Consider the following 20,578-nt stretch of genomic DNA (forward strand, 5'->3'; position numbering starts at 1 on the left):
ACTTTCTGGCCAGCCTACCAATATGTCTTAATTCAATGTCACGACTATGTGACTTATACAGTAACTATATCTTTGGAGTCCTAAAGGGGTTATTCCTGCACTAAGAAGATTTAAAAAAAAAAAAAAAAAAAAAAAAAACAAGTTTAAAGGTCCCTGGATAAGAAATAGCTGAACTCAGTTTGGACTTCTAAAAGGCGGGTGCCCTTCCAATAAACTAGCTCTCCAGTTAAACAGTGTTCACGGTGAGCCAGCGTGGAGCTCGCCACCCCCCCCCCCCCGATTGATTGCCATCCAATTTCACAAAAGCTCAGAAATATGTTTTTTGGAGCAAAGCAGATAAGCTTTGTGTCTAGGATCAACATGCTGATATTCAGCAAAACACACATCCTGCTGGGTCCCGCTGTACTCACTCTCCACACGTTTTGAACAGATTATCTTACAAAAGCAAAGGATTGTTTCCTTGGAGAAAATCACATGCCTCTTGAAAAGACTGTGCCCTGAGTTTCAGTGTATATGTGATGCTTGGGGTCATCTCTCTTCACCCAGGCTTCCCTGGGTCTAAAAAAGACACCAAATGACAAAAGAAACACATAATTTAAACTACCCAATTGACAGCATAGCCAAGGAGATCTAAATTTACGAATAGTTTGCACCCTACGATATTCTCCCCTAGAAGCAATGCTATTGGGGTGCTCAGGTTTCCAGCTTGTTCTGCATCCCCCCAAGAAAAACAACACTAATAATAATGTGCACGTTAGTCGGAATCGTGTTAGGATATTTTTAGCACACGATTTTTAGCTAGAATATTACTAACACAAATAGTATACATTTCGTTGGAAACGAGGCTTTTGCAAAATGAGTTGTTATGGAAAAAAAAATTTTAAATACGTGTTTTGATTTGAATGATTTAGAATGCTGAGTTTTGGGAGAAAAGCATGCTTGGAAGCATTTGAAAAGGTAAAGGGTGACTGAGGGGTCTTCCACGTTTGTTTAAAGGTCTCTAGAGGTTAATTATGATGATTTTCTATTTTGCTTTATTGCACTGTCTCCTTCGCGTCAATGCATGACCCGTGTGAAGGGGGTATTTGCAGCTCACAGATGAGAGGGAGAAAACGTAGGTGAGGGATGAGAGAATCAACAGAGAGCACGTGAAGTAGCAGAAAAAGACGAAGCTAGAAGGAACAAAGAAGAGGAGCAGGATTGCCCAATTTGGAGTGAACTAAGATGCGCGTGATCTAAAAGGCAAGGAAGGAGGCGGTGGCCGAGCACCATTGGCCCCGGGGCCCAGCACCATTGGCCCCGGTGCCCATCACTGTAGTTACTAACTGGCTCAGTCACTGGGCGAGCAGGCAAAGGGACAGGTAAGGAACAAATGGCTGGCTGTTCATGTGTATGGGGCATTCTTGAGTTAGGTGTTTATGGCTTGGGGAAGACCTCTCACCTCCCTGCCCCGGTTAAACAAATCGACTGACAGAAAATACAGAGAACAAGAAGAGTCTTTGAGCTATATACTATGATTCTCCCCGTTTTGCAGAAGAGGAAATTAAGGCACAGAAAAAGTACAGAGCCTGGGCCCAAAGTTACAGAGCTTGTGAGTTGAGGAATAGACTTCACACCAGGAAGTCTCTGTCCAAAGCCGCATTATAAAGCCCTCATGGAAATGCTAAGATAGCTAAATAATGATTTGTAATCAAAGTGATAAAATAAATTAACACATTTCAAACCGCAAGAGTGTTTTTCTGACTCTATCTACTGTTTAACTATTTTCTCGGGCGAAAGCAGCTTGAGGATAGTTATTCAAGGTCCTTCCCTTAGGCTTTCTCTTCCCCCGCCTCCCTGCTTCAATGGATAAATAAGCATTTGTTAAGCCCCCTACTCTGTGCTGAATTTCAAGGCACATTACTGTGAAGGGGATCAGGCCCTGTTTTCAAGGATCCCCCAGGGCAGTAAACAGGTTCTTACAATAGAATGTTGTCTGGGTAGAAACCCCAGAGTTGTAGTGGGGGTGGGGGTGGGGGACACCTCACCTAGCTTTAAGGTTGGGAGCTTGGGAAAATTTCTACACAGACCTGATGGAGGAGTAGAGCTCAAGATGAAGAGGGGAAAGTGTTTGAGGTAAATGAGCCAGTGTGAGCAAAAATATCCAGAGGATTGATCTGTCGTTTAACTTCTGAAACAGAAGCTGGTCAATTTCCTATCACTCAACGGAGCGCCCCCTTTAAGTGGAGCACCTGGGAATGGAGGAGGGAAGGGTCACGCTCTAGTGTCCTGGGGCCAGCTTCACATTTCTTCCCAAATCTGCATGGAGTGAGGTCAGGTTGGTAGCTTGAAATTGACCATGGTAGGAGTATTTATACTATGGAAATTGGCAGCCATTACAGAGCAGGGATTTTTAGTTCCTGGAGACGCATTTGTTAGATATTTACCAGCACACCACTGGACACTGGTTCCAGGGACCATGCTACTGCAAATATATCTGCCGATACAGCTTTAATTATGCTTTTCACCTGGAACCAAACATATTTTTTCTCGTTCTTCTGCACCCCCCACCCCCACCCCAGGCAGCTGCTCTTGAGCAGAGAGAGGAGTGGAGAGATGAGCAATGGGATGTCACTGCAGTGGATTCATCACCCTAGTCCCCTTTGTGAATTTCGCCACATTCGCACATGCGAGCATCCTGAGTTTTCCCACATTCTCAGCTTTGAAAGTCAAACAGACGTTAAAAAATAAACTGACACTGTTTTCCTCAGACATTAATGCTCATTAACACGCACCTAGACTCCCACTGCTTCATTTTCACACCTGTGATTTGATTTACATGAATAACTAAGTCTTTGCGTATATCTGCTTGAAGTGATCCAGAAGAAATTAACAATTCACTTCCAGAAGCAGATTTTTGCTGCACCCGGCTCAGCAAACTGCTCTGAATATTACCAGAGATGAATAATACATTCAAAATACACCTTGCCACCCTGACCCAATTTCCATGGCAAAGGTCATGGGCCATGATCTTAAATAAGAAATAGACCAGAAATAAGGAAATAAGGAATAGACCAGAGGTCAACTAGGTCGAGCATATGACGCTTTGTCATTTTCAGTTATCTGACCTCCTTTTTATTCCTCTCTCTTTATTGATCTGGCACAGATTTATATGCCCAGAATGGACAGGGCAAATTCCCCTGTGCCCTGGATTCTGTCTCTCTGTGTCCCTGAAAAGAGAGGCAGCAAAGATAGATCAACTCGTATTGACATGGTGAGTGGAGCAGGTTAGAACTGGACTGTCTCCATCGGAGAGATGGAGAAGAAAATTCGATCCAACTCACGGCATGCTGGGAGTTTATTTATTTTTCACATTCCATGCAAATTAGCATCTTCAAATTTATCCACATGCTTTTTCAGCAGGAAGAGGAGATTTTTGTCCCAGAATTCATGCCAAATGTTATGCATGAATATCTAAATCATTTTGTTTCTGTAGTTTCTGATGTTAATGCCTTGATACACAGGCACCGAAAACATTTCTCAAAACTAATTGAAATGAAGCAAGGCTGGTGGTCCCTGCAAAGAGCCCATCAAGGAATGGGAAGGTGAAACAGGAAGAGGTGGTTGGATTACCCAACTAACTTGGTGGAATGAGAATCCGTCCCCCAAACTACTGTTTTTGCTCCTAATTAAGTGTTTTGTCTGTAGTCAAAAGTCACTATTAAAACCAATACAGAGTTGGTGTTTATTACCAATAAACAAAACAGGATTTTTTTAAAAAGGAGATATTTAAAAATTTACATAAATCTGGGGCACCTGGGTGGCTCAGTAGGTTAAGTGTCCGATTCTTGGTTTCAGCTCAGGTCATGATCTTGGGGTGGGGTGAGATCAAGCCCCGAGTCTCAGGCTCCGTGTTCAATGGGGAGTCTGCTTGAGATTCTCCGTCCCTCTGCCCTTCGCCCTGCTGGCTTGCACGCATGCTCTCTCTCTAAAATAAACAAATAAAATCTTTAAAAAAAATTAAAAAAGGAAAGTTTACATAAACCAGCTTCCCCCAGAATGCCAATTACTTGATTCCCACCCCCAGCCTTCTTTCTCCCATTTCCAATCTAGAAGACAGCGCAGAAAAGATGAAAAAGCGTGGACTTGGACCCAAACCCCAACCCCACTGCCTTCTGGCCATGAGGCATCAAGCACTTCATTGATCTAGGCTTCAGTTTCCTTATTTGCAACTCGGAGGCCATGATATCTATTGCTTAGAGTTGCTTCGAAGATTCAGGGAGATTATGTATGGCACCTCCTGGTCTATAGTGATCTCTCTATACATTTACAGTTTTATTCCCTGGTTCCAGTTTGGAAGTTCTAATTTGTAATATGGAAATAAAGAAAAAAATGCACCACTCAAGACTTTATGGAAGTTATCGTGGAATGAGTGGAGTAGGGAGATTAGGACTGTCAGAGCCGACACTCAAGCCCCTATTCTTTTGCCACGATGATCCACATGCGGAGGCTGTGGCCATGTTTCTAGAGAGATATCTTTTGGTAACCTCCCTATGCAAAATATTTTATATTTTTTTCAACAACTTTTCCCCCCTTTTTTTCCTCTTCCTTCCACCTTCCTACCTTCCTTCCTTGCCACCCCAACATTTAACAATATCCTTTCAAATTCTCTATCCTGCAATTCCGTGTGTTACACATGAAAGTCAAAGCAAAAACCCAACCTCCAGGAATTGAACTTGTGCTTTTTTTCCATCAACTGCCCGTGGCTGGGCCCGATCAGATCACTGATCTCAACTGAGCTTTAAAACATATGCCCTCCTGTTCGAGACTGCCTTATGACTTACAGAAGAGATTTCAGGTGACTATGTATTTATAGAATCTTATTTCACATGAAAGAGATTTTTGAATAAAACCATAACCATGTCCATCAGTGAAAAAAAAAAATAGTCAATACAAAGCAGTTCTCCAAAATCCACTCTACAACCCTCAGGGATCCAGCGCTATCACATCAACTTTCCCCAAATTAAATTTAAAATGACTTAACAGCCAGATGGGCAAGGGGCCTGGCATCCTTCGTGTGTGTCAACCATTCCCCACACCCCACAGTGGCTTACAGTCTGTCCTCTTGGATGCCCGGAAGCCACTCCTGGTGTTGGTCAGCCTGCTCTTGCATGGCCGCCACCCCTTTGCCTCTTCAAAGCCCTTTGAGGGCCCTGGTCCCCTCCATCTCTCTGCTGTTGCTGGCTTTATTACAGTGAAATATTGCCGGCCCCGGGCCACTGTGGCCCATTAGGAGAGCCCAATCTCCCAACCAGATGGAGTTCAGGCTTCCGCCCCCAACAGAACTGCAAACACCACTCTTCTTCCCAGTCCTGGGGACTCCATCTTAGGGATAGCAGCACATCCTCTTTACCCCTCGAAACACAAAGTGGCCATTTGGCTATGCAACTCTGCTTTTGGCTGGAATGATACCAACTCAGCCCCGGGGTGAGAAGATATTGACGGTCATGCACATCTCTAATGAATGAGAAATTTTTTAATTGTTTAAAAGTAAATACAGTATGTTCATCTGTCAGTTAAGATCTTTGTCAGTCGGGGTCCTGCGGGAAAACAGATGACACGCTGCAGGGATGACCGAAGAGAAAAGAACTATTTATAGATTTGTGGACAGGGTTAAGGGAACTCCACAGGTTGCGGGTGTACCCCAAGGACTAACAAAAGTGGGAAGCCATTACCACCCTAGAGTTAAAGGGCCAGGTGAAGGGCAAGGATCCTGGAACCCAGTGAGAGCTATAGCTGTAGGAGAGAGGCTACTTACTGACACTGCAGTGCTGATAAAGGAGGCTGTGGTTTGGCAGGGAGGTAGGGAGGGGGTGAAATACATTTCCTGCCCTCTCCCCTCCAGCCCTCTGACTTCCTGTCAGTGCCTCACATTGGCCCAACCCAACTCGAAGCCAGAGGTCCGGGGAGCCCCACCAATGCAGCACCATAGTGGTCAGCCTCCAGGCACAGAGAAGGACAGAGAGGGGAGGAACACAGACCTGGAAGAAAAAACCGAAGAAATCACCAGAAGAACATCTCCTAATGCAATAGAAAATGCAAAATGGATGAAAAGATTGAGGATTAAAGAAAATAAAGGATGGGTGCTGGTCAGTGGAAAGGTAAGGAGGAAGGGATGAACGGAGTCATGACGGACAAGGGAGCCTCTCTCTTCCTGGCTCCTCCCCAGAGTGAAATCCTCGAAGCTGTAGCTAAAGAAGTCCTTTTTCACCATATCCATGTGAAGAAAAGACCCTTCCCCAAGTGACCTCACCTTCCAACCCACAATTAGAAAGGCGGACTTGAATTACTGGCTAAGATACCTTCAGAACACCTACGCTGGACCAGGCAATCAACTCCCAAATGTGAAGACCAGTGTCTTACACTTTCCCGGTTTGTGGCTGGGGAAGGGAAGGAGAAATTTAGTTACCTTCTACTCCATAACAAATCGCTCCAAAATTTGGCATAAAACAACAACCATTCGTCATTTCTCACAATTCTCTGGGTTGACAGGGCTCAGCTGGGGCCACCTTCTGCTACATGTCATATAGCTGTGGTCCCTCAGATGGCTGCATTCAGCTGGGAGCTTGGTGGAGGTGGGAATGTCCAAGCTGGCCTCTCGTGCTCCAGGCTTTCTCTACACTGTGTCCTCTCAACATCCTTTTGGTCGTCTAACCTGGGCTCCATCACAGTGGAGAATGATCTTCCAAGAAGTGTTCTAGGAAGGTAACTCCCAGCGCACAAGTATTTATCAAGACCCCGCTGGCATCATGTTTGCTAATGTCCCATTGGCCAAAGCAGGTTACATGACCAAACTTAAAGGCATTGTGGGAGGGGAATACAGGACACAAATACGGGGAGGTAGAGTCAGTCCTTGAGGGGCCGCTCGTGAGTCCAACACAAAAAGTGAGAGAGTCTGGTATCTGAAGAGCGGGAGGGGTCATCACCAAAGTGAAATGGTGCGGAGAGGAAGTGAGATATCCAGACTTGCTGGGGTCATTCTGTTACCTTAGTTTTATGAAGGTAAATGTTCTGACATGCTCAGAAGTTTGTGGCCATGAGCACGGGCAATGCTGCTTCCATGCTTTATGAGGGTTTGTTTAACATGGAGTGATAATACAATGTTTTGTCCAGGAGAGTCATTACTAGAGCTCTCAGCCTTAGCAGGCTTGCTCTTCAGGTGTGGGGACGGGAAAGAGGTGTCTGGGGGAGGGAGGAAGAGTGACCAGAGGAAACAGGAGGAAGGAGCTCGAGGTCATATTGCGCAGGCTGAGGAGTCAGCACTGACCTTGAGCCCAGGTTCTTCCTTCTAGCCTTGGACCTAGGAAAACGGAGCTGAATGGAAATCACAGTTTTGTTAAATTTGACAAAATCTGACACGCTTATTTAACAATCAGGAAGCATTCTGTTCATAAATGGTTTGTAATCCCGAAGATTTTGAGTGTGGAGGGGATCCCCCCAAAATAGTCCCCCTCATTTGTGATGTAATGTTACTCTGCTCCTCTCTCCTCCCAACCAGGTTAAGGGCAGTGGCTGTGGGTGTTCTCAGATTTCCCTCAGCCCTGAAGGGGTCCCAGGGTGTGGGTGTGGCATGGCAGACTCATACTGACTCACTAACTACAAACCTGAAGGGGGTCTCAGATGCACAGGTGCATGGCTGTAAAAGCCTCCTGCCTATTCGTGGGGTGGGGGTGCACTCTGGAGCCCACTCAGGGGTCTCTCCCTTTCTGTTCCCACATGTCCCAGCATGGCCTTGTGTTTTCTCTTTGCCCTGGTGTATCAGATGCAGAGTAAAATGTGTAAACACATAAGCCATAGCTCTGAAGGATGCATACTGAAAATCTTCAGATGAGGACCAGATTTTAAACATCCAAATGAAAGTTAAATCAAAATAATCCCTTTTAGGCATGGCCTTATGGGCCAATTTATGAGCCGCATATGGAAATCAGTCTTCCTTTCTTTCTTTTTTTTTTTTTATTTTAGGATTTTTTTCCGGCTTTACAGAGGTATAAATGACAATCAAAAATTGCATCTATTTAAGGTATACAACCTGATGACACGATATTTGCATACATTTTTTTGTTTTTGTTTTTTAATTTTTTATTGTTATGTTAATCAACATACATTACATCATTAGTTTTGATGTAGTGTTCCATGATTCATTGTTTGTGCATAACACCCAGTGCTCCACGCAGAATGTGCCTTCTTTAATACCCATCACCAGGCTAAACCATCCCCCCACCCCCCCCTCCCCTCTAGAACCCTCAGTTTGTTTTTCAGAGTCCATCGTCTCTCATGGTTCGTCTCCCCCTCCGACTTACTCCCCTTCATTCTTCCCCTCCTGCTATCTTCTTCTTTTTCTTTTTTCTTAACATATGTTGCATTATTTGTTTCAGAAGTACCAATCTGTGATCCAACAGTCTTGCACAATTCACAGCGCTCACCATAGCACATACCCTCCCCAATGTCTATCACCCAGCCACCCCATCCCTCCCACCCACCATCACTCCAGCAACGCTCACTTTGTTTCCTGAGATTAAGAATTCCTCACATCAGTGAGGTCATATGATACATGTCTTTCTCTGATTGACTTATTTCACTCAGCATAACACCCTCCAGTTCCAACCACGTCGTTGCAAAAGGCAAGATCTCATTCCTTTTGATGGCTGCATAATATTCCATTGTGTATATATACCACTTCTTCTTTATCCATTCATCTGTCGATGGACATCTTGGCTCTTTCCACAGTTTGGCTATCGTGGACATTGCCGCTATAAACATTGGGGTGCGCATACCCCTTCGGATCCCTACATTTGTATCTTTGTGGTAAATACCCAGTAATGCAATTGCTGGATCGTAGGGTAGCTCTATTTTCAACTGTTTGAGGAAGCTCCATACTGTTTTCCAGAGTGGTTGCACCAGCTTGCATTCCCACCAACAGTGTAGGAGGGTTCCCCTTTCTCCACATCCCCGCCAACATCTGTCATTTCCTGACTTGTTAATTTTAGCCATTCTGACGGGTGTGAGGTGGTATCTCATTGAGGTTTTGATTTGGATTTCCCTGATGCCGAGCGATGTTGAGCACTTTTTCATGTGCCTGTTGGCCATTTGGATGTCTACTTTGCAGAAATGTCTGTTCATGTTGTCTGCCCATTTTTTGATTGGATTATTTGTTCTTTGGGTGTTGAGTTTGATAAGTTCTTTATAGATTTTGGATACTAGCCCTTTATCGGATATGTCATTTGCAAATATTTTCTCCCATTCTGTCGGTTGTCTTTTGGTTTTGTGGACTGTTTCTTTTGCTGTGCAAAAGCTTTTTATCTTGATGAAATCCCAATAGTTCATTTTTGCCCTGGTTTCCCTTGCCTTTGGCGATGTTTCTAGGAAGAAGTTGCTGCGGCTGAGGTCGAAGAGGTTGCTACCTGTGTTCTCCTTTAGGATTTGGATGGACTCCTGTCTCACGTTTAGGTCTTTCAACCATTTGGAGTCTATTTTTGTGTGTGGTGTAAGGAAATGGTCCAGTTTCATTCTTCTGCATGTGGCTGTCCAATTTTCCCAACACCATTTGTTGAAGAGACTCTCTTTTTTCCATTGGACATTCTTTCCTGCTTTGTCAAAGATGAGTTGACCATAGAGTTGAGGGTCCATTTCTGGGCTCTCTATTCTGTTCCATTGATCTATGTGTCTGTTTTTGTGCCAGTACCATACAGTCTTGATGATGACAGCTTTGTAAGAGAGCTGGAAGTCTGGAATTGTGATGCTGCCAGCTTTGCTTTTCCTTTTCAAGATTCCTCTGGCTATTCGGAGTCTCTTCTGGTTCCATACAAATTTTAGGATTATTTGTTCCATTTCTTTGAAAAGAGTGGATGGTATTTTGATGGGGATTGCATTGAATGTGTAGATTGCTCTAGGTAGCATTGACATGTTCACAATGTTTGTTCTTCCAATCCATGAGCATGGAACGTTTTTCCATTTCTTTGTGTCTTCTTCAATTTCTTTCATGAGTATTTTATAGTTTTCTGAGTACAGATCCTTTGCCTCTTTGGTTAAATTTATTCCTAGGTATCTTATGGTTTTGGGTGCAATTGTAAATGGGATTGAGTCCTTGATTTGTCTCTCTTCTGTCTTGTTGTTGGTGTATAGGAATGCCACTGGTTTCTGTGCATTGATTTTATATCCTGCTACTTTACTGAATTCCTGTATGAGTTCTAGCAGGTTTGGGGTGGAGTCTTTTGGGTTTTCCACATACAGTATCATATCATCTGCAAAGAGTGAGAGTTTGACTTCCTCTTTGCCGATTTGGATGCCTTTGATTTCTTTTTGTTGTCTGACTGCTGTGGCTAGGACTTCTAATACTATGTTGAATAGCAGTGGTGATAGTGGACATCCCTGCTGTGTTCCTGACCTTAGGGGAAAAGCTCTCAGCTTTTCCCCATTGAGAATGATACTCGCTGTAGGTTTTTCATAGATGGCTTTTATGATATTGAGGTCTGTACCCTCTATCCCTATACTCTGAAGAGTTTTGATCAAGAAAGGATGCTGTACTTTGTCAAATGCTTTTTCTGCATCTATTGAGAGGATCATGTGATTCTTGTTCTTTCTTTTGTTAATGTATTGTATCATGATGATTGATTTGCGGATGTTGAACCAACCTTGCAGCCCAGGGATAAATCCCACTTGGTCATGGTGAATAATCCTTTTAATGTACTGTTGGATCCTATTGGCTAGTATTTTGGTGAGAATTTTTGCATCCATGTTCATCAAGGATATTGGTCTGCAATTCTCCTTTTGGATGGGGTCTTTGTTTGGTTTTGGGATCAAGGTAATGCTGGCCTCATAAAATGAGTTTGGAAGGTTTCCTTCCATTTCTATTTTTTGGAACAGTTTCAGGAGAATGGGTATTAATTCTTCTTTAAATGTGTGATAGAATTCCCCTGGGAAGCCATCTGGCCCTGGGCTTTTGTTTGTTGGGAGATTTTTGATGACTGCTTCAATTTCCTTAGTGGTTATAGGTCTGTTCAGGTTTTCTATTTCTTCCTGGTTCAGTTTTGGTAGTTGATACATCTCTAGGAATGCACCCATTTCTTCCAGGTTATCTAATTTGCTGGCATAGAGTTGCTCCTAATATGTTCTTATAATTGTTTGTATTTCTTTGGTGTTGGTTGTGATCTCTCCTCTTTCATTCATGATTTTGTTGATGTGGGTCATTTCTCTTTTCTTTTTGATAAGTCTGGCCAGGGGTTTATCAATCTCGTTAATTCTTTCAAAGAACCAGCTCCTAGTTTCGTTGATCTGTTCTACTGTTCTTTTGGGTTCTATTTCATTGATTTCTGCTCTGATCTTTATGATTTCTCTTCTCCTGCTGGGTTTAGGCTTTATTTGCTGTTCTTTCTCTAGCTCCTTTAGGTGTAGGGTTAGGTTGTGTATTTGAGACCTTTCTTGTTTCTTGAGAAAGGCTTGTATTGCTCTATACTTTCCTCTCAGGACTGCCTTTGCTGTATCCCAAAGATTTTGAACAGTTGTGTTTTCATTTTCATTGGTTTCCATGAATTTTTTTAATTCTTCAATTTCCTGGTTGACCCATTCATTCTTTAGTAGGATGCTCTTCAGTCTCCATGTATTTGAGTTCTTTCCAACTTTCCTCTTGTGATTGAGTTCTAGTTTCAAAGCATTGTGGTCTGAAAATATGCAGGGAATGATCCCAATCTTTTGGTACTGGTTGAGACCTGATTTGTGACCTAGGATGTGATCAATTCTGGAGAATGTTCCATGGGCACTAGAGAAGAATGTGTATTCCGTTGCTTTGGGATGGAATGCTCTGAATATGTCTGTGAAGTCCATTTGGTCCAGTGTGTCATTTAAAGTCTTTATTTCCTTGTTGATCTTTTGCTTAGATGATCTGTCCATTTCAGTCAGGGGGGTATTAAAGTCCCCCACTATTATTGTATTGTTGTCAATGTGTTTCCTCGCTTTTGTTATTAACTGCCTTATATAATTGGCTGCTCCCATGTTAGGGGCATAGATACTTACAATCGTTAGATCTTCTTGTTGGATAGACCCTTTAAGTAGGATATAGTGTCCTTCTTCATCTCTTATTCCAGTCTTTGCTTTAAAATCTAATTTGTCTGATATAAGGATTGCCACCCCAGCTTTCTTTTGGTGTCCATTAGCATGGTAAATGGTTTTCCACCCCCTCACTTTCAATCTAGGGGTGTCTTTGGGTCTCAAATGAGTCTCTTGCAGACAGCATATCGATGGGTCTTGTTTTTTAATCCAATCTGATAGCCTGTGTCTTTTGATTGGGGCATTTAGCCCATTTACATTCAGGGTAACTATTGAAAGGTAGGAATTTAGTGCCATTGTATTGCCTGTAAGGTGACTGTTACTGTATATTGTCTGTGTTCCTTTCTGATCTATGCTACTTTTAGGCTCTCTCTTTGCTTAGAGGACCCCTTTCAATATTTCTTGGAGGGCTGGTTTTGTGTTTGCAAATTCCTTTAGTTTTTGTTTGTCCTGGAAGCTTTTTATCTCTCCTTCTATTTTCAATGACAGCCTAGCTGGATATAGTATTCTGGGCTGCATATTTTTCTCGTTTAGTGCTCTGAAGATATGCCAGTCCTTTCTGGCCTGCCAGGTCTCTGTGGATAGGTCTGTTGCCAATCTAATGTTTCTACCATTGTAGGTTACATATCTCTTCTCCCGAGCTGCTTTCAGGATTTTCTCTTTGTCTCTGAGACTCGTAAGTTTTACTATTAGATGTCGGGGTGTTGACCTATTTTTATTGATTTTGAGAGGGGTTCTCTGTGCCTCCTGGATTTTGATGCCTGTTTCCTTCCTCACATGAGGGAAGTTCTCCGCTATAATTTGCTCTTTCTTCTTCTGGGATCCCAATTATTCTAATGTTGTTTCGTCTTATCGTATCACTTATCTCTCGAATTCTGCCCTCGTGATCCTGTAGTTGTTTCTCTCTCTTTTTCTCAGCCTCTTTATTTTCCATCATTTGGTCTTCTATATCGTTGATTCTCTCTTCTGCCTCATTTATCCTAGCAGTTCGTGCCCCCATTTTTGATTGCACCTCATTAATAGCTTTTTTGATTTCGACTTGTTTAGATTTTCGTTCTTTTATTTCTCCAGAAAGGGTTTCTCTAATAACTTCCACGCTTTTTTCAAGCCCAGCTAGTATCTTTAAAGTCATGATTCTGAACTCTAGGTCTGACATCATACTAATGTCCGTATTGAGTAGGTCCCTGGCTGACGGTACTACCTCTTGTTCTTTTTGCTGAGGTGATTTTTTTCGTCTTGTCATTTTGTCCAGAGGAGAATAGATGAACGAGAGAACAAAATGATAACAGGTTAACAACGTCCCCAGCAAATATACTCTATACAAATCAGAAAAGACCTGATACCAGGGGAAAAGAAAGGGAAAGAAAGAAAATCGAAGGAAAAGAAAAAGATAAAAACAAAAACAGAACAATACAAAAAAAAAACAGAATATGATCAAATATGATCAGGCTAGTGCATAGATCAGTTCCACACACTAGATTTTGGGTGTATTTTGGTCTGTTAGAAAAAAGTGCCTCCTAAAATTTTAAAGGAAGAAAGACATATTTGTACAAAATAAGGGTTGATACAACGAAGGGATGGAAGACGACTATAAAGATGAAAATTATAAAAGATTTTATAAAAGGAATTGATAAGAAGTTGTTTGAAAAAACAAAGAAGATTTTTAAAAAAAAGTGCGAGAATGTGATCAGGCAGGAGACTAGAACAAAGGCATACACTAGTGATTTAGGGTATATTTTGATCTGTTAGAAGAAACTGTATCTCAAAATTTTAAAGAGAGAACAACTTATATATATATGCCAAAAATAAGGGTAACTACTATGAAAGAATAAAATATGACTCTAAAAATGAAAAATAAAAAATGTTTTTTTAAAAAAGGGATTGATAAGATGTTGGTTGAAAAAGGGAAAAAGAAAGATTAAAAAAAACAGTTAAAAAATTAACTTTGAAAAACTAATGAATCATGGTAAAAAAGCCATGAATTCTATGTGCAGTACTCCCCTATCGCTGGAGTTCTCCCGTTCTCCCTGATCAGTAAACTTGGTCTTGGCTTGCTGGCTGTTCTGCTGATCTTCTGGGGGAGGGACCTGTTGCCCTGGTTCCCAAATGTCTTTGCCGGAGGCGGAATTGCCCCGCCCTTGTCGGTCCGGGCTAAGCAAGCTGCTCGGGTTTGCTCTCAGGAGCTTTTGTTCCCTGCAAGCTCTCGGTACAGCTTTGGAGGACCAGGGTGAACATGGCGGCCTCCCAATCTCCACCTGAAGGAGCCGAGAACTCGGGGCCCCGCTCCTCAGTGCGCCCCCAGAGAAAAGCAGTCACTCCCGTCTCCCCGGTCTCTGGCCGCACTCCGTGCTCACCCGGCCTGTGACCGAGCGTTTCTATCTCTGGCTCCCGACCCCGTGTGGAGTCTCCAAACCCAGCAGATCCCTGCGGTGCGCTCCCGCGCTGCTCCTCCCGGGGGAGGAAGGGGAGTCTCCCCGGCTCTGCCGCTTGTTGGGTCCCTGCTGGAGGAGCAGTGGCCTGACTGGGCCGCGGATCACAGTTTATGGCCACCCCGAGCTGAGAGCCCACGCCTCGGCTCCGTCTCTGCTGCCGGCTTCCCCGCTCCCAAACCTGGGAGCTCTGCCACACTCAGGCACCCCCGGTCTTTCTGTGACCCCGAGGGTCCTGAGACCACACTGTCCCGCGAAGGTTCCACCCCCCGCTTAGCCACTGGAGCGACGTCCCTCTGCGGAGCCGACTTCTCAAAGTTCCGATTTTGTGCTCCGCGGCTCTAGCACTTGCCAGAAGCGGCCGACGGAGGCCCCCTCCCCCGCCGTCTATCCTCCCGAATATTGCCTCGGATTCACTTCTCCGCACGTCCTACCTTCCAGTAAGTGGTCGCTTCTCTGTTCAGAGAGTTGTTGCTACTCTCTTCTTCGATCTCCTGTTGAGTTCGTAGGTGTTCAGAATGGTTTGATCCCTATTCAGCTGAATTCCTGAGACCAGACGAAATCCAGGTCTCCTCCGCCATCCTGCCTGCATACCTCAGTCTTTATTTCTTATTTACAAAAGCCAAGACTAAGGACAGCATTACCGACCTTGACCTTATGTATCTGGATAGCTCTTAACTCTTTCTATTATTCAAATCTACCTGCAAAGGAAAAAAGATTGGCCACAACTTTGGGCCAGAGTAAAGTTAGGGGACTGCAAAGAATGTGCCACAGGCACTGAAGGCAACCCTGAATAGGAATTTTAAAAATTGATTTGAAAAATATTTTTGAGTAAGGGTATCGTTGTTGGAATATTTAGAGCCTTGTGACCTATCTAGTTTGATAGGGACAACATACATTTGTGTTTCAGGTTCTAGTATGTTTGTCTAAATATATATTTTGTCTTTACCTTAAACCATATTTTATTAAACGGCTAAAAGATCAGTGTCAGGCAGCCTCTAAAAGCCCCATCATGCTCTCTGCCTGTTAGTATTCATATCCTTGAGTGGGGGACTAGACCTAGTGACTTTCTCCTAATAAATAGAATACAACAAAGGGGATGGGATGTCACTTCTGAGATTAAGTTACAAAAGACTGACTTCCTTCTTCCTTGTGAGTTCTTACACACTCCTTCTCTTTCTCTTTCTCTTGGAGCCCTTGCTCTGGGGAAGTAAGCTGCCATGGTTGTAAGCTTACTTACATCTGTAGATGCCAATTTGGCAAGGAACCAAAGGAGGCTTCTAGTCAACAGCCAATGAGATGCTCAGTCTAATAACCTCTGAGAACCTGAATTCTGCCAACAACCATGTGAGTGAGCTTGGAAGTAGACCTTCCCCAGTCGTGTGTTCAGATGAAAGCACAGCCCTGCCGACACCTTGACTGCAGCCTTGTGAGAGGTCCAGCTCTCACATGACACCAGTATGGTATCATCAAGGAAAGAAACATTTCTTTCTGCTGTTCTCTGCCTGTAAAGAACATTATTCTAATGCATTTATATAAAATTTAAAATAATGAGATTTTTTACATAGTTAAAGATTCTAAAATGTGAATGAAGAAATCTTTTAAAAGCACTAACTAATCAGGGGGGTCAATTCTCCCAGGAAGTTCTGGTAAACTGAGTTATGATGGCCAGTTATAACAATGCCCATTGTTGGCAATGTAGAATGTTAAAATTCATCTTTGGGGCAAAGACCGATTTTGATTCTATACTTCCCTCTTAAAATCTCCACTTCCCTTTGAAAGGGAAAGGGTTTTTTTTTTGCTAACTTCATTTTATAACATTAAAAAAAAAATCTAATTTTCAGAAACAGAGCCTACCGGAACGCCTTCCAGAGGGGATATTAATTATAACAATCCCATAAACAGAATCATATCTTCTTTGAACATGTCTTTATTTGAGTTCATTTCCACAAACTTTGGAGACAACCCTTGCATTTTAAGGAGTAGCTCTAAGCCTGCATCCCTATTGAGAGATGACCATGTGGGCCCACAACCAGGAGCTTCTTTGTGGGAGATTTTCTCCCCTCATCTGTCCAGCAAGTTCACTCGATGGAAGCTGTCTGGTGTGACAGCAAGGCAGCTGAATGAAGTCATGGTTGTGATTCAGCCTGGCTACAGCCCATGATGGTTTCTCACAGGTTTGCTGAATGACTGTCCACGAAGGGAGGTCTTGCCGTCTGAAGGGAATTATATTTCTTGGGTTGAGTCTTGGAAGATTAGATACAGGCTGAGCTTCTCTCCTACCCTTTATTTCACTAACGGCTCATTAAATAAACTGAGTTTTAATGACAGAGTGATTTCCCTGCAGGTCTTAGAGTTTGTCAGAGACATCCAATTTATAAACTCAAACCAAGGAAGTTTACGTTATGGGTATGTGTCTTGGCAGATTACGGGCCATGAGGCCTTGTGTACAATCTGCAGCTAGAGTTCAGGTTGTGCCAACATTTCCATTACAACCCATAATTCTAAGTGTCAAAATGGGGGAACCAAAAAAACAATATCCCATAGGGGTCTGGCCATTTCTGAGAAGGGTAGCTTGGTGATTTTCCTGATTCAGACTTGGATGTGCATCTTCACTCAAGTAAGAATAAAGATCTATTTCAAGAGGGCTCGGTCAACTTTGAGTTAGAGATAAACTCCTGATTTCTATCGATGTTAAGTCTGGTGATTTGCATTTCTGGCAGTCAACAACACTGCCAGGCCTTCTGGGCCAGCCACTGTGGGAAACTTCCACAGTTTTCTGTTGAATTTCTTATATGAGAACTTTTGAGGAGAGCTAGAAATCTATTTTACTGGGGGAACCCAAAGACCAATGTGGGATTATTTGGGGCTGCATCAGGGTGAATAAAATGTCTCTGGGACCTGAAGACAGCTCTCAGCTGCCCTGAATTTAGATAAAAATGATGATCATGGCCAGTGGGGTAGTAGATCGGATGTGTGCTCTTAATTCTTAATTCACTTCTTGTCACAGAATTACACATCCATACCCTTTGCCGTGTGGATTTGCACTGCCTCCTGGGAAAGAAAGATTTTCCCTGATCCATTGACTTTGGTCTTAGCCACGTGACTTGCTCTGGGCAATGGGATTTAGGTAGAAGTAAACCAGTGCTTAGAAGGAAATGTATAGCCTTAAATGATCATATTATATAAGAAAAAATGGCTTAAAATAAGTGTTAACTAACTGGAATTTAAATAAAAACTTAGAAAAATTAGTATTACAATGAATTAAAAAATTAAAAATAAGAAGTAACAGGGTGTCAATTCCCAGCTGATATCTTAAGAGGTATTGTGTGTTTCCACTCACTCCTGTGTGTGTGTGTGTGTGTGTGTGCGCTTCTGCCATCAGGCATGAGAAGAACATGCCCCAGGTAGCTGTTGGCCCCACAATGAAAAGAAACATGGAGCAAACCTGAAGCCAAGTTGAAGCTTAGAGCTGATCCCAGCTGAACTACAGCTAACCTGCAGATCCCTAAGCTAGAAATAAATGCTTATTGTCATAAGTCATCAAGTTTTGGAGTCATTTATAACACAGAATTATTTTAGCAGAATCCCGATCAATACACCTGGGACCCTCCATCTTTCATGTTCAAATGGTAGGATTTTAATTCGACCTGAAGTGGCCATTAGTCATCCTCTACTTCTGTCCCCTCATGAGAGCACCAAATCCCTGTCAGGGACACACTTCTAAGGTATAGGTGTTAGGTGGCAGAGTCAGCGTCTGACCTCAAATCTCTACATTCCCATGTCATGATAAAATGCACCCTTAATTTTATTTAGAAAGCACTTTCCAATCAAGAAATCATGTGTCATATCCGCATAAACATTGGCTATACAGTGGAGTAAAAGCTAACCAAGATGATTCTATAGACAGATCAAGCCAGGGGGCATCACAATGATTGTGTACTCATTTCAGAAATTCCTCCTAGGACATTTTCTCATCAGCCCAGACATAATATATATATTTTTAAACATGAAGCAGGTGTCTGGTTCCTGAATTCCAGTGCTGGATGGGCGAGACAGGAAGAAAAACATTCTATTAGAGATTGAATGTTGATCTGGCCTATCCCATTGTCACCACTTATACAACCTCAGTTACAAAAATAACCGCTAACTCTCCATTTCTGTTTCAGCACAGACCTGGAGTGTAAGAAAAACTTATCTTACCATTTCTCAGATCTTCTGCAGTAGACAGGGAGAGTTGGATGGAATAAGCGTGATCCTATCTAGAAGTCGAAAGTTGACTCAGATGGTCTTTTGCAATTCTTTATTGGAGCGTCGTTTAGGAAATATTTGATCCTGTCAGCTAATTTGATATTTCTTCACTTTCATAAATACATGGGGGGAAATGGTCTAAGAGTGTTTAAATGCCATCTCTCTACCATAAACAGATCCTATAACTTTTCATGGCTTGACTTCTTCTTACAAAATTTCAAAGATTTAAGGAGGCACGTGTGTGTGTTGCTGTGACTCGGCATTCAGGCAGCCTGAAATGGATCCTTGGTCCTGGACTTGTGGGGATGGACAGAGCCCCCCGACCCCCCGTGAGGACTCCTGGGGTGGTGGGGGGGGTACTCACAGCAATGCTAGAGCATTCCCTGTACCACTGAAGCCAGATCTCAGGGAACTCAGCCTTGCTGTTCATGGCAGGGCTGAGAAGTTTCCTGATGAGAGATACCCGGGAGACCGGACTCCCATAGAGGCCCAGTCTCTTCCCAGCACAGGCCCCCAGGCGGTCTAATTAGGAAGAACGTTCCTTCACTGCCTCAATGACTGCAGTGCTGGGAACCCCTAAGCCCAGGAGAATGGGTCTGTTGGACTTGGGCTTCCCCTTTGAACACAGGCTTGGAGGTCTGGGAAGCACGAGGGCAGGAAGTGCACAAAGAGGGGGGGGAAGGAGATTTAAGGAAAATAGTTCCAAAAGACACTCACTTTTTAATTATAAAGCTGGCTGAAGCTGACCTTCAGGTGGAGTTCAGTCAATGAAGAGTCTTACAAGCTCAGGACATAGTTCCCTGGAAGGAGACGTAACGTAGGGGACTGAGTCCCTTTTTCTTGGCTCCATGTCCCACAGCTTCTGTCCATCTACCTATGAGTGGAGCAATAGATAAGTGCACCATGATAGTGGTCAAGTATAAACTAGAAAAATTGGACTGGCCTTCCCTGCTGCACCCCTCCACCATCCCCCAACCCAGACCTCAACGCCCACATTCCGTGCTGATCTTGTGAGTGGTTGGCACCTACCTCCTACTGTGTGCACTGCCTCATAGGTGTCCTTCAGGGACCCTGGAAAATCTAGACATTCGGGTCTATGGGTGTATCAATCAGAGTTCTAACAGGAAAGAGTCCACACACTCACAAAAAGGATAATTTAAGGAGGATTTATTTACAAAGTTGATACAAGGGAACCCCAAAAGACAGTGCAGTAATCTGTAACTAGTGGCGGCAAACTTGTTACCACTTCCAGGCCAGAAGGGTTGAGGGGAGGGAATGGTTGCTGGAATTTGGAAAGGGTGAGTCTTGGAGCTGCCAGAGGGTTGGCCATCTGGAAAAGGTGGGTGGGGGCTGCGGCCAGCCAGAGGCAACGCTTTGGGGATGAGCGAGGGCCATGAATACTCTGACCTCAATGTCCTTTCTCTCTGATCTTCTGTAGGTGTTCTCTACTGGCCAAACCCAGGTGGGAGCCACAGGGCACCGGAGCCCTGGTGTTGGAGTCCAGACCCACAGGGTAGAGAAGGGTAGAAACGTGGAGCTGAAGTGACGCAGGGCAGATCTGTGCCCAGCGGATTCGTTCATGCCTCCTGGCTGTCTGCAGAGCCTTGGAGACATGTGAGTACATCGAAGGACTCCCAACCTGTTACTCAAGAATAACTCATACTTGGCAGGACAACTTTTCATTCTTCAATTATTGATGCTGCTTTTTTTTTTTTTTAAGATTTTATTTATTTATTTGACAGAGAGAGACACAGTGAGAGAAGGAACACAAGCAGGGGGAGTGGGAGAGGGAGAAGCAGGCTTCCCACTGAGCAAGG

General features: G+C 43.5%; 1 long non-coding RNA gene across 1 annotated transcript in view; it reads left to right on the plus strand.

Annotated features, from left to right (window-relative positions):
- The window catches only part of LOC112812849 (uncharacterized), a 51,330-nt gene extending 30,958 nt beyond the window's left edge, over nucleotides 1–20,372 (plus strand). The window contains exon 5 of the long non-coding RNA XR_003205377.2: nucleotides 20,200–20,372. This is a non-coding gene — a long non-coding RNA (uncharacterized lncRNA). The remainder of the gene's footprint in view (nucleotides 1–20,199) is intronic.
- The last annotated feature ends 206 nt before the right edge of the window (nucleotides 20,373–20,578 follow it).

Source organism: Callorhinus ursinus, unplaced genomic scaffold (genome assembly GCF_003265705.2).
Source record: "Callorhinus ursinus isolate GAN/ISIS: 27379988/994484 unplaced genomic scaffold, GSC_fseal_2.0 scaffold16, whole genome shotgun sequence".
NCBI classification, from domain to species: domain Eukaryota; kingdom Metazoa; phylum Chordata; class Mammalia; order Carnivora; family Otariidae; genus Callorhinus; species Callorhinus ursinus.